General features: G+C 41.9%; 1 long non-coding RNA gene across 1 annotated transcript; it reads right to left on the reverse strand.

Moving 5' to 3' along the window:
- Positions 1 to 1,182: 1,182 nt before the first annotated feature.
- On the reverse strand, positions 1,183 to 14,656 carry LOC116783470. The gene is made up of 3 exons (XR_004355702.1): positions 14,646 to 14,656; positions 5,205 to 5,208; positions 1,183 to 1,293 (listed from the first exon to the last, which is right to left on the reverse strand). It is a non-coding gene; the product is annotated as an uncharacterized LOC116783470 (long non-coding RNA).
- Between the last annotated feature and the right edge of the window lie 225 nt (positions 14,657 to 14,881).

The following is a 14,881-nucleotide window of genomic DNA, read 5'->3' on the forward strand; positions in this document are numbered from 1 at the left end:
TAGATCTAGGATGCATCCAGGTTATCTTCAGACTATTTTTCTGCTGAAAGATAGTATTAGTGATGGTGAGCTGTTGCTCCACACAGAATTCTAGTAGAAGTTGACCATTATCATTGCAGTTTCCAACACCATGCTTGCTTAAAATTCCTTTCCAGGCTTCAAAATTCTTAAATTCTTCAAAATTCTGGTGTTGAAATCACCAAGGATAATGATCTTATCATCTGCAGGAACCTTTTGGGTAAGGCGGTGCAGGCCAGTGTAAAATTTATCTTTTTTGGCAGGGTCAGCTTGGAGAGTTGGGGCATATATGCTAAAGAGGACAACGTGTTGCTTGTTGTGTAGTGGAAGGCGTAAGGAGATAATGCGGTCAGAATGACCTGTCAGCAGATTTTCGAGTTTAGGAACAATAGAGTTTTTAATCATGAAGCCAACTCCTGAGAGATGCTTTTCGGTTCTGGGTTTACCTGACCAAAAGAGTGTGTAACCGGCACCATGTTCTCTAAGGTTGCCTTCCTCGTGGAGACAGACTTCACTGAGAGCAGCAATGTCGATGTTGAGACGTGATAGTTCATGGGCAATTAGGGCAGAACGATGCTCAGGACATCTGCTATCTGCAGAATCGAGCATGGTTCTGATGTTCCAACATGCTAGAGTCAGTTTGGTTACACCTTTGGAGGCAGGTGTGTGCCTTTGTCTTTTGATCTTTGTGTGACCGCATTAGTAGAAGATGCCCGTTGGCCTGCGGTTAACCGACCAGGTGAAGGGGGAGATGAGCTTTGTTTAGGTCACCTTTTCTAGGCCCCTCTCTGAGTGCAGCAAGCAGTGCTCTCCTTGAAAAGGCTGCTTGGACATTCAGGGTGCTGCCCAAAGAGACTGTCATCTCTGGTCAGTCTCTGACGACCAATATCCTGAACCGCCTGCATGCGGGGTTGGGTCTGCGGCTTCCAGTGCACCTTTCACCTGCCGTTTCAACCCTCGCCCATCGCTACAGGGCTTTCAAATGTGGGTAAGGCCTTTGAGCCTGCACAATGGATTTTTTAGGTGAGATGCAGTATGTGCAGAACTGAACCCACCCTTTAATCCTAAAGGTTCATCTGCCGGGGCCGAGCGAGCTTGGACGGTGGCAGCGAGGCCCTCAGGATGTAGGTTTGATTAGAGTGTCCTTCTCTCTGATGGATGGCCTTACAGGGCTAAGTGAGGTCCATCTGCCAGGATTTGGGATTAGAGTTGCCCTTCTCCTAGGATGACTGCCAGAAGGCTAACGAGCTCATCCTGCCCAAGGATGTATTGTATCTGGCCCTACAGTTTTGACCTGTCTGGCATGGGCAACCCTACCGAAGGCATGTACCATTGCCAGCATAGCTCGCAACCACATAGGGGTACACAGGCTTCATTCCTATTAAAACAATTAGGGTAAGTCTTTCACTTCCTACTCTTCTGCCACCTATCTATATTCAATCCCAAGGAAATACCCAGGAACAACCCTTTGTCCTGACCACCCTTTCAGGATGTAACAAATATATCCAGAACATACCAAACCTGGGCAGCAGCCACAGGTGAGCCAAAAACAAACAAACGAACAAACCATTCCAGCCCCCGTACCCACTCGGGGCTCGAGTACCTCTCAAGGCCCTAGCCTGGCCGAGACCCCCAACCCCCCAGAAGAAACCATTATCCAAATACACAAAGGGGTAATAAAACACCCTATGCCATGAACACATATTGGATGGAATTCATTATTTCTTGAAAGTGTTGAAAGCACTGCCAGCAGCTCTTCCTGGCAAACAGCCTTCTCTTTCTGAGATGGTATGTTCTGCTTATGAAGGGACACCTTATTATATAAATAAAAAAAAATCTAGAGGGAAATACTATTGGACAATTTCATTAGATGTTTAAACGCCCAGAAACAAAATTCTTGCCCTAAGAAGGTGTTCATTCTCACTGGACAGACCTGTGTTATCACAGAGAAATGCATCTTTAAAGCTGGTTCCATGGAAAAGCAGACATGAAAAGAGAAACAATAGCCACTTGTAACCACCTGACCTGATGCATCTGGGAACTAAACCATGAGGATCACACATCTCTTTTCTACTACCGTTAGGAAGCAGATTAACTGCTCTAGTGTATAAGAGTGAGAAGATAAGTGGATCTCTTTTTGAGCCACCTCTCTAGAGCATTGTTACACTAAGTTGTCACAGAAGCATTTTCTACTCTTGCTAAACCTTCTTTATTAATCAGTCACCATGTTGGGTGCTTTAGTGATCAGAGATCAAGGCAACCTTCACCTGCTAGTGAAGAACCATCTATGGTCACAGTAAATGAATGCCAGTCCATGAAGATCACTGACAGAACTAAGCACAAAAGGTTGATCTCCTGACCACTTCACTAGCTGAGACAGCTTTAACAGCATCCCCAGTACTGGCAAGACTGTGAATTATTAGAAGTGAGAGATTGATCACTCAATCAAAAGCATATCTCACAAATTCAGATTTGTTGAAGAACTCCTTTTCTCTATGTCTGCTTTTCCCAGCATCATTGTCAGAGTTGATGAGCTACAGGATGGTAGTGCCTTAGGAGCCCAGCTGGCAATCACAGTTCCGATGCGCCAAATTGAGTACAAACAAAAGGATAGCCTGAGTGGGTTTCACTTACTCAACCCTAGACATTATAGAGTAATCTAGGGAGACTCATCCTACTCTCCCTCCCTAGACTCTGGAAAACAATTGGTATGTTTAGGGAGCAATTTCTCTAACCACAGGCAGCTATAATATGATGAAGTGAATCACACCTAGAATTTCCCATTTCTCTGCAAAGGCTATGAAGAGAATAGAGGGCAGACAGCTTAGATATCAATGGATACCTATATGTAGGAAAATAACATCATCATCTCTGTTCTTAAGAGCTTTTGTTCATGAGGGAAACAATTTACTGGTACAAATACTCCCAACAAGATATTTTCCAAGGATTCTTGTTTAAAGTGTCCATTCGATCAAACATTATCAAGTAATCTTAGTGAGCTAAGGCTACAGAGACAGGTAAAGAAACAAAGTCAGACACTGAGGAAAAAGACAGTCTCTTTCAGCCTCTTAGGTGATCGGATAATATGAAAATCCACAGCTCAGATCAGCAGGAAGACAGCTGTGGAGGTTAATCTGTCACCCTGCTCTAGTCAGGACTCCAAAGTGCCAAGCAAAGTGCACTCCAGTCCCATGGGTAGACTGGGAACAAAGGTAGCTTTCTGCTTTCTCCTGAGTTGCTTAAAGAACCTGAGATTTCTGCGGGAACAAAATATTTTGCATTTTCATTCCAAACAGCACAGAGAATACCTGCCATCCAACACACCCATCTCAGCCTGAATTGCAACCCATGTTTTTTCTTCAGTACCTGTTTTCCTCCAAGCTCATCATTTGCGTGTTTAGCTAGAAATACAAATCACCTTGAGGACACAGCATTTCTGCTTCCCCTGTGTAAAGTATACAGAAATTGAATAAAAACATTGTTCATCTATGCAGCAAGAGAAGGCGATCAACAGGATCAGCCTTTCAGCGAAAAGAAGATTCTCATTATTTCCGACCTAAGGTCCTGTAATCAGCAACTCAAACTTCAGCTGAGCGAAAGCAGCACCAAGACAGATAGCAGAAACACTGGGATTCAGACTGTGTGCTTATAGATTCAGGCAAAATATGCTTGTTAGTGTATAATTAGTCAGCTCTCTATGTAAACCAATGGCAGCTGAAAAGATGTGTGGTGCTTTGAGTTTCAGGAGCCCTCACCACAGGAAACAATATTTTATTATAATGTAGATTTCTGCATTATTTGCAAAAGTCCTCAATGTAGGGCAGATGTTTTCATCACTCACTGCCATATTTAAGAAAAAGAGAGGGCAGAAAGAACTTCAAGAATAAATATTTAAATAGATGAACCGAGGAATTATTAATTCTCTGCTTCTCATGAAGAATATAAAGTATACATAATTTCCAGGACTAGGTGATTGATGGTGCAGCTCAGCGAGAAACTTTCTTCATTAGATTGAAGCAGGCATGCAAAGCATGTGAGAGGCCACAATGGGCCACTCAGGCAACATATTGGGATCTCCAGAAAAGGTATGGGGGACAGAAAGGATGAAGGAAGGCTCAGGCAGTATTTTCCTTCACTCATGTTGCCCAGAGAAGCTGTAAGTGTCTCATCCCTGGCAGTGTTCAAGGGCAGGTTGGGCAGGACTTTGAGCAACCTGGTCTAGTGGGAGAAGTTCCTGCCCATGGCAGGGGTGTTGGAACAAGATGATCTTTAAGGACCCTTCTGACCCAAACCATTCCATGATTCTATGTGAATTTAAGGCCAGAGACTTCAAGCAAGCAGAGCCCTCAACATGCGGACCTCCCTTATTCTGTCCAAAATAAGCTGTATAAGCTCTTCTGCTGTCAAGGGCTATTTTTTTCCCCTCTTCACATGGGAAAATATATCTAGAGCCTACCACTACTTACAAGTCTTTCTCTATTCCACTCATTGGATTCAATGATTTTTAGTGTGTCTACAAAAAAAAAGAAGTTAGTGAGTAAGAACTATAGAAGTCTGAGAGGAGATGTGGGAAAGATGTATTTTTTTGCTGTGTTTACTTATCTGGACAGCAGCTGGTACCATTAGAAAGAGCTAACTTGTGGGGAGTTACCTTTTTGTTTCAGTTATTCTTTTGTTATTGTTCTTTACTGAGAGAGGAGTTGCTTGTTTGTTTGTTTGTTTGTTTTTTCTTTGCTTTGCTTTGGGTGTTTTGGGGGCTTTTTTTTGACACATTACTTTGTAGCATGGTTTCAGGGCTGAAAATACCATGTAAGCTAGGTTCCAAGACATGAAGTTAAACCAATACAAAACGACAATCAAGAAAGCCTCTTTTCAAGTCTTCTGAATCAAAATGGGATATTATCAACATGAAATGGGGAGAGGTTATTTCAGTGCAGCTTTTTTGCAGATTCTTTGCATCTGAAAACATAAGTCAGATACAGATTTTATATGAATTATTACATTCCAAATACACAATGAAAACAAAAAGTTTCATGAAAAAAGATTCATGAAAAGGTTGATTGCTGCCTATAAAAGTCCTCTCACTGATATAAATGTGTTTACATTGTTTGTACAAAAGTTGAGGTGTGTTGGATCAACCCATCTTTTCAGGACAAGGTGTGGGAATCAGATGCATACCCTAGAACTGTACTTTCAGATTAGGTGAGGCAGTATTGTGAGCAGCAGCAAGAGGAAAAGTCTGCTGTTTGCATATACTGTATCAGCTCATGAAGATTTTTGCTTCAAGCTTTGGAGAAAGATAAAAAAAGTGAAACCACAAATGGAAAAATAAATCTCTGGAGTTTTTCTAAAAAGTTGTGTTAGGCCCTTCACTGTGTACTTTTGTTTTATTAGGCCTTTCACTGTGTACTTTTGTTACAGACAAAACAATGACTCATCTTTAAAAGCTGCTAGTTGATTGGGCTGGTATCATGTGACCTTTCAGTATTCGTTCAATATATTTTCATAGTGAGCAAACAGAGAAAAGATGTAGTTGCAATAGAGGCAACAGGACAGTCTGGAGAGACACCCTACTTAATCAGTCACCTTAAAACGCCCTTTTCTTTAGTGTTCCATTTTTGTGCTACACATTCAGAAGACTTCAGTATATTGTTCAGTACAGAAGAAAAGGCTAGTCTAGACAGGAAAATTGAAGAAAAACAACAGAAGCATAGAATAGATGAAGTACAGTTTTAGTTGCCCTTTGCCAATTTTTTTCATTTAGACTGAAATTTCCCATTCTGTCTGCCTGCTTCAGGTGGGGATTTTTTGTCTGTTTCGTCTATCTACTTATCTCTCTATCTATCTACATATATATAGAGAGAGACACACATCCACAATTTCACTGAAAATATGTCACCAGTTTCTGTGAAGGGAGCCAGGCAAAACACGCTGATTTCTCTGCATGGTTCCCCAAGACACCTTGTTATAGGTGTTGAGATTTGGCAGCAGGGCTTCATCTGGCTCAAGGACTTGCCCAGTGCTGTTAAGAAAACAAAATATCATGTCTACATGAGGCTAGGTTATGAGGGTTTGATAAACTACCATGTGTGCAGGCTTTATAGAGGCTTGCTAGTACTTTATGTTCCCTGGCTGTGCCCCAGTCCAGGGCTCAGAGAGATTTTTCCTACCATTTCATACATAGCCAGAAATTGAACTGAAATTAGGAGGAGACTTTCTCTAGCATCCTTCCTACCTGTGATGCCTGGGTACTGGAGGGGAGAATGCCAGCAAGAATCTGGGCCCAACCTGAAGGGAAAGAGCATGAAATGTTACCTAGAAAGAAAAAACTTGGGGAAGACAAGGACAGAGTTACATCCGTTCATCTAAAAATAGGTTACGAAATGAAAGGGAACAGTGGGTACAAAAAAAAGGCTTCTGGAAAGTAAAACCAAAAATATTTCAACAGACCCATTCCCATCTTTTCCACAAAAAAATCCTCTTTTTTTCTGAGATCTAGACAAGATTGAAAATTAAGGTGTCCTTTTTTTTCCAAATCATGAATTCTCTTAGGAGGTGCAGCTTTCACTGTGCTCTAGTCAATTCATGTAGAATATTTAGTGCTCCCCCAGCTCTGCTGCTGTTCTCACGTCCCTCACAACCCCCAGAAGATGACGAAATAGTATTCCCTTCCTATTAAATACCAAGAAATGAGGCAAAGAGGGAATTAAGATACCCATTAATCTGGGGATTTCTCATTTGTAACATCCTGTGATCTGGCACTTTCTACCTTCAAAGTGCAGCTGCTGATATTCACTTTCAGCTGGGATTGCTCAGCCCTACACAGATTAGAGCTGAGGCTCAAGACACACTCTCAGAAAACAAGAGCTACACAACAAGCAGCACTTCAGTGTCCTGCCTAGAGACGCTAAGAAGGTGGAACCCTGCATCATCCTCTGCACAGAGAGCTCAAGATAGACATTCTGTTTTGGGTGGTGTCACCTTCATTACTGATGGAAGGCACAGTATTTATGGTCTCACAAGGGGTCCTTGTGGTATTTCATGGTTGGTAGGCAATAAGCACAGTTGGCCCTGTGATGAATTTCTCCAGCGTGTCTGTGTGACAGCTGGATTGGGAACTGGCTTCTTGCTCCCTATTTATGTGCCCAGCACTAAAGTGGTTCAAATACACTGTGACCTAGAGGTGCTTCCAGAGTCAAGGCTGATCTACTAATATATAAAGATAGATCTCTCTGAGATTCTGGGTGACACCTTCCAGGCAGATAAATTCATTACATTATACTGCCTTGCAAAACTACCTCATCCACTAAACCAAAGAACAAATTTTAAATTATCAAATGAAGTGTGACAGCTCTACTAATAAAAGAATGCATTGTTATCTCAGGTGAATAAACTGAAAATCAAATGTATCAGCTGAGGAAAAAATTTGGAAAGGCATCCTGTCCCATGTTATAACCCAGAAGAAATCCTAACCTACCTCAGCAGCAAAATTTGGAGGAGCAAAAGACAGAAACATACAGCAGGATGTGATGAGACAATTTGCTCTCTTAGGATGGAAGAATTTCAATGTACACAGTTAATTTCATTGCTGAGTTAAAAAGTGTTTTACTTGCTGTATGGGAAAGGTATTGATCCAAACACTGTTACAGCCTAACTTCTTGAGAGCACATTAGAAGTTCAGTGTCAAGTCTTAGGCTAAGAGGTACCTGGTGCAGTTAGACCCCGAATATTTAATTTTTTTTTTTTGGCCTTTACTGTTGCTTTAAACAGAAGGGAGCAGAGTGTTTTCCTTCGATAGCACTTCTGTCATGCTGAGATTATTGGATTAGGTCCTAAAACTACTAGAATTTGAATAAACCATGTAATGCCCAGAGTAAAAGTGTGCAAATACAATTTCACTGTTTGATTTGAAAGCATCTTGGAAAATTAAGGAAGAATTAGAACCCCTTCACTGAACAGCCTGACTATTAGAGATGCTAAGAAGCAGTAGTCAATAGGCCAGGGCTCTCTACCTAACCCGATAAAGGACCAGAAGGCACCTGGAAACAAGTTTGAGAGCACTTGATGGTAAATACAGCTGTACAGAACCTCTGCAATGAAACCCCAAACCAGGCAGGTAACTCAGCAGAATTTTGAATTTCTTGTAGCCACCATACTTGATCAACACACTCCAAAACATCCGCTCGGGTTCAGAGACTGTCTCACAACTTTGGGTTGTGGCTTGAATTAAACAGGGCTGAGTTTCAGTCCTATTTATAGTTTCCAGCTGACACCAGGCCAAACCCTGTGGTTTTGCATGGTTTCCGTCTGAAAGACAGCAAAAATTGGCCATTTCAGCTGATTTTTTGCTTTGGGTTTTTGGTGTGGAGGAAAGAGAAGAGGGAGGAAGGTTCATTCAAAAATTGAAGCAGTGAGCAAAAGTAAGAGTCTATGAACCTCACCAGCCAAAACTACAGAAGGCTGACAGAGATCCCTGGGAACAGAAACCACGGTGATTTTCCTGTCTCCCATGGTAAGCAGAGGCTATGTGGTGAGTGGTAGTGCTGCAGGAAAATGTCTGAGTGGAGCTACACAAACAGGAGGTGGATTGGATGGACAAGAAGCCAACTGATTGCTGCTGGATGGATCCTGTCCTCCTACATTAAGAATTTCTGATCTAAAATCAGCAGCTCACATGTTAGCAGCAAAAACTTTTACAGCCTGCACCTCTCAGCTGTGAAACCCCAAAGCACAACAAGAGGAAGCCATGTGGTCTTCTCAGTGGTTGGAACAAAAATATGGGAAGCCTGGAGGTACTGAGCCACTGACTCAGAGTGTGACTGTAAGGAAGTCACTCCACCTTCTTGTGCTTCAGTCATACTAGTCCAAATTAGCTTAAAAAGTAGGAATCATTTTAAAAAACACCCAGTCTGACTAACCTTCTTGTTGAGCAACCATGTGATGTCTCTGGAAGCTTTTTTGGCATATGAAACACCTTCCCAAAAAGATAATCACTCCAGAGAGTTCAGGGTCATGATACTGGAAAGGGAGCTCCTTTTAAAGGAAACTAGAAAATGCCAAAAGAAACTATCAGTGGAGGCAAAACTGGCATACAAGTCTAAGATGCCATTTTCCAAAAAGACATCTGAAGTCACTGTCATTTTATTGTTGCTCATTTTCACAGGATTATTTTCTATCTCATTATCATTTTCAAAGGGATAAAAAACCAGGCTAGAATGAGAAACTACTGAAATGTACTCGCTAAAATGGAAGAAGACATCAAGATATACCTTTTTTCCTTTCCTACATCTGGATGGAAAGTCAGTGAAGCTGAATTATATTATGCATTTATCTTATTTTTCAGTACTGAAAAGTACATAGCAATTTGGCAAGCATTAAAAAGACCTCAGTAAGACTAAAGTGAAAAAGGTTCAGTAAAATTATGTTATTCACACAGTATAATGGCATGAACACAAAGTACATTAAAAGTGTCAAGCCCATTCTCTTCCTCTGATCCCAGCAGTATTCTCCCAAGCCTTTTCTCCATCTCCCAGGTAATGCACAGAGAAAAGGGGGCAGACACAAAAGCTATATGTATAACAGAAAGTGAAATACAAGCTGACAGCACCATGACCTTTTGCACTGGCTTTAGCTTAAGAGGAACTCAGACACAAAACACGCCTTTAGTGAGCTAAGGAACAACCAAGCTGTTGATATCTGCTCTGGCATGCCCTTTCTGATCCATCCAGGTATTACAAACAAAAGCATTTCACCATGCCACAGCAGAAGAAAATTCCTGATCAAACACAAACTTGGGGAAGCAGTTAAGCCAGAATTTTCTCTGACATTAAAAAAACATCTAAACTAGAACTAGATGTGCAGGTTTAGGTGACTAACTCCCACCCTTTGAAAAGACTGATGGACTTGAAGGCCAGAAGTCTCCCACCCTCCCAGGAAAGCCTCTGGGGACTGTCCACACACCCAGAGCCATGCTGCAGGCTTGTGCACCATCTAAAACAGACTCACCATCTTGTTTCTCCGACATTTTAGTCTTGTCTTTCATCTTTTCCTCTTTCCGAAAGAAAACAGAAACCTCTTTTTCCCTCTCTCTTGAACACCTGCCCCTCTGGACTCACTGTATTCCCCCATTTTGTTCTTGGGAACAGCTAACCAGGATGATGTTTACGCAGTGAGAAACAGGTAAGACATATCCCACAACGGTGCTTGTATCACACTGTGGTCCCAGAAATTCTGAAACAGTTTTCAATCACCCTTCTTTTTTCCAGAGCATTGACTCCCATGGTTGCTTATGCTGGCATTAATGCAGCTTTTAGCTGCCTGAGAAGCACAAAGTGCATGTACCTGGCAGACAATCAGGTCCCACATATTTATTTAGTAGATTAAAGATCTTACATTAGTTAAAAAGACACAAATATCAAGGGGAAAAAGGAATGCACAGCATAGCTCTCAGAAATAGTCAGATTCCAATTACTGTAATTATATCTTTCAAAGGTAAGGTATAAAAATTATCACTTAAACAAGAGAACTAGGAAAGCAGAGAGAACAGTACCTTATTTCTCATCTTATCTTTGTCTCCATGCCATTGTACTGAGTTGCCATGATTACACTTTGTTAAAGTCTTTTCATTTTTCTCACTGTTCTCTTGAGGATATAAGGCTTGTTGAACAAAGCAGGGTTATCAACCAAAATTCAATTTCACAAACTCCTAAAGGGAAATATTTATGAAAATGCAGACTTCAGAAAGATCAGATTCCTGTTCAACTTTATGAGTTTGATAAGTGCATGAACAAAAGCAGATGCTTCAGTGTTAGGGGGTGTGGGTGTGTAGCAGAACTAAGGGCATAAAAACACCTCCCACAGAAGGAAGTTCTGTTTGGCAAAATATGCCTTCTTTTCTGCTTCCTGGCTTCCTGAAACTTTGGCATCTTCATCCTCTTGAGCAACTAGAGGTGGCTCTAGCTCTCATCAAGCCATTGCTGCATTTGCCTCTCACAAGCAGCATGTTCCTGTACTGGCTGCTGCTGAGCTCCCCACCAGCTCCTGTTTTCCCACCAACTAGATGATGTCTCCTGGACCATGAGTTACACTTCATATAACCTTGTCCCACTAATTGGTGTGTCTGCCAGTGAAAGCAATACTTTCTTCTTTGTCTTTTTTTGAACATTGATGGCACTGAAATGGCACAGGAATTTTTTTCCAGCAAACTCAGTTCCTCAACACAATACAAGGCCTTTATCCTTCTCAATAGTCCAGAAAACTCCTGCAGGCATAACCCCATGAAGTGCAGAGCACCGAGTACATTTCTTGTGTTATGGTGCATGAGGCAGCCTCAGAGTGAGGGAGCTGGGAACGACCTGGCAACACCTTCCTTGCAGCAGAGCAATCCAGAACAGTGTTTTTTCTAAAGGCAGACTGCATTATAGGCAGACTTTCTGTCATTTTCTCTTTTGGTGTCAGGACAGAGGCCTCTTAGAAGAGGAGGAAGCTAAGGGAAAAGGAGAAACAAGGATGGACACCAAAGAGAGAATGAGGTTGAGGGTTAAGGGCTCAGACAGGAATGGGAAGGTAACAGGAGGAGGCCACCCATCAGAGCATCTCTGACAGCATCTGTAATACACAAAAGGTATCTGGGTTGGTGGCCAGTGTCTGACAGTGCTCCACTTGAATATGCAAATGGCCAAGGGAAGGAAGCTAGTCCCATAGGCCCAGTTATTTCCTCACTAGGAAAGTTGTTTTTCTGGTCATCACAGATGGAGAGCTTGATTCAGGCCAGGACGAGGCAAATAAGGACATCCTGTGACCTGGAAGGGCTTGGATAGGGAGAGCAGAGATAAGGAGGTGACCTCTCAGCCAGAGGTGGTGGGGCAGCTGCAAAAAGGAATATGACACCGTGCACTTGGGGCAAACATGTGCCCAGTCCCTACTTGGCCTGAAAGCACCTGATAAAGAAAGGCCAACAGATCTAATGTGCTAATCCTCTCTGCTCTGCAGAGGATTTTCCATCCATCCAATGCCCCTGTAATCAGTATGGGCCAGGCCAGTGGGGATCCTTGGAATGGTACCTTACCCCCACTTGTGACTGGGCAAGACCTGAGGGTGCAGGAAAGGAGAGAGCAAGGGCAAGCATGCAGGGGTCTGCATGGGGGGAAAAGAAATTATCTACCACTGTATGTGAGTCAGTAGGGAAAGCAGCATCAGTGATGCCACGAGCAGAAACACTCAGGTTTTATTTGTGTGCTCCCAAACCCTTAAATGACTTCTGGAGGATTCACAACTACACATAACCCATCATGGAAATAGGACTGAACTTAGAACAAACACAGCAAGAAAGCTGTTTTGTTGTGAGAAACGTCCTCTACTGTATTATTCATACTCCTCTGCCGCTAGTGAAAGTCCTGCAGAGAAAAGACTTGTTGAGGTGAGACAACTACATGGATCCAGCTTCTTAATGCAGATAATTCACAGAACTAGCAAGGAACAAGACATAAGTAGTATTATTAACATTGCTTCAAACTTTGACGGAAAATTTGATGACTGATTTTCAGCCTCTTTTTAAAGTAGAAACTAGTAGTCACTAGTGCTGTATTTCAAGGTAATCCTACTTAAATTAAACCAGACAGTACTGAACTCTCACTGGAACTTGTTAAATTAATGGCAGAAGTCTTTAGCAAAGCCTTTTTCGCCTTCTAAACTGTGATAAGTGAGGAATTAGTGTTCTTAAAACAAAAATGCAATTTAAAAATTCAAAGTGTTGAAACTTATACAGAGCACTTAGCTTCTCCAGTTATGTCAGACAACTCCCACGCACAGCAGCTCAGGGTAATATGGGTCAGAAATGAAAAAATGCAGAGAGCTCAGTTATAAACTATAGACATAATGTTTGTAAAAACAACTTGTAAAAAACCCAGCAAAATTATACATGTGATGGCTGCAATTCCAAACAGACAAGAACCAGATGAGAAATGAAGTGCATATTTTAACTGCCATTTGAAAAACTTCAGTATGGATGCAGTAAATTCTTGTTTGAAGTCTTGATATAGAGGATGTCTGTTTTCCGAGAAGCTGTGTTTTGGCACAGCAAGGAATGATAATCTCAACATGGAAATCTTTAAGAAAAATTTTCTGCTTTTTGTTTGCTGGAGCTCAGACTTAGGGATAATACAGCTACTTTCCAGCCTCAGTGTCTTTGAATCTCCGCATATAGATGTATGTACACACAGTGTATCTAAAGCTCTCCATCTAGTGGCAGTTTCACAGAATCATAAAATCATAGACTCATTTGGGTTGGAAGGGACCTCTAAAAGCCCTCTAGTCCACTCACCCTGCAACAATCAGGGACATATTCCACTATTTCAAGTTTCTCAGAGCCCCATCCAATATGAATGTTTCCAGGGATGGGGCATGTACCACCTCTCTGGACAACTTCTGCCAATGCCTCACCACTCCCACTGTAAAAAACTTCTTCCTTATATCCAATCTAAATTGACCCTCTTTTAGTTTAAAACAGATGCCAAGCCAACCTCAGCCCACTGCCCAACACTATCTTTGCTGACTGTCTCCTAGTTGGAATACAGGCAGCCATAATCATTTCTTGTTTCCAGTAATAATTACAAGGGAACAAAAAAGCCTGGAGATTCATGAGCTTCTTCAGAACATTTTCACCCTGTGTCTCTCCTTTGAGACAAGCAATCCTTGTTATTATGTTATTATGTTATCCTTTTGAACCCTTGTTAATGTAGATGTTTAAACCTTGAAATCAGTGCAGGTGAGATAATGGGACATGGAGTAAAGTAAGGATGAGAGGAACACCAAAGATCCTAGCCAGCTCTGTGAACCTGTGTCTCTAAAAAACACCATTACAAGGAGCAGAGATAGCATGTGAGGGAAATAGAAAAAGGGAACAAGGGTACAGGGAAAGAAACAAATATTTCTCATCCAAAGTCTTCTATACGCTCATCTATAAACCAAAGAGAACCTCTCTGCTGTTCCATCATGGTCACTGAGCAGAAAATGCTAAGTCTCAGGATTTACCAGAGTGTAGGAGTAACATTGATCCTTCATCTGTGTTTCCAAAGTGGATTTTTACATAGCTGGAGGTTAGCGCTGAATCAGTGACGAAGTTAAGAGTGTCTCCCACTCCCCCTTGGGTGAAAACCAGGTCTTTCCTGTGGGTGCCTGACAAGTGCGGGCATGAGCATCACTCTTCACTCTTCCTATCTACTAGAGTTCTCACTGGATTTGGTGGGAGACAGGCCCAAACAATGGGTGAAGTTCACTGCAAAACCATCTGAAGTTCTTCAGGATATTAGGCAAATTTTATGCAGTTGATTGTTGGTTGGCTTGCAGATTTTCCAGCTGTTTGATTGGATTTATTATTTTTTTCTCAGCTCTTCAGCTGACGGATTGATATTCTGACCAGATGGTCCCAAGCTGGGACTGGTTATCTTGCTTCTCTCTATTTCCTCATTGTGCTGTTGATCCAGAAGTCAAGTTGCCATCTGCCAGCCACTTTTCTAAACTCTCCTGCCTTATGCTTTTTCATATAAAGATAATCTCATATTACCTTTACATGCCCCATCACTATCTTGATGCATGACTGGCTGAGAAACAGCAAGAGCCATGAAAACTCTTGTATATGTCAGAGCCCCACCTCTGACTCCATTTGGGGCAGAGTGAATAATAATTTACAAGTTTAGCAGAGAAGAAATGCTACTGGTGGGATCAATATACTTGAGATCATCTAAAAGTATGGTGTGAAAATTTGACATAGTCAGTGGTGAAGTAAGCACTCTGGAAGGCAACTCTGCTGGTGCGTCTTTACTGGCCAACCCAGGAACTGAGAAAACTCCCTCCAGGGTTTCAC

The sequence above is a fragment of the Chiroxiphia lanceolata genome, chromosome 2 (genome assembly GCF_009829145.1).
Source record: "Chiroxiphia lanceolata isolate bChiLan1 chromosome 2, bChiLan1.pri, whole genome shotgun sequence".
In the NCBI taxonomy this organism is placed as follows: domain Eukaryota; kingdom Metazoa; phylum Chordata; class Aves; order Passeriformes; family Pipridae; genus Chiroxiphia; species Chiroxiphia lanceolata.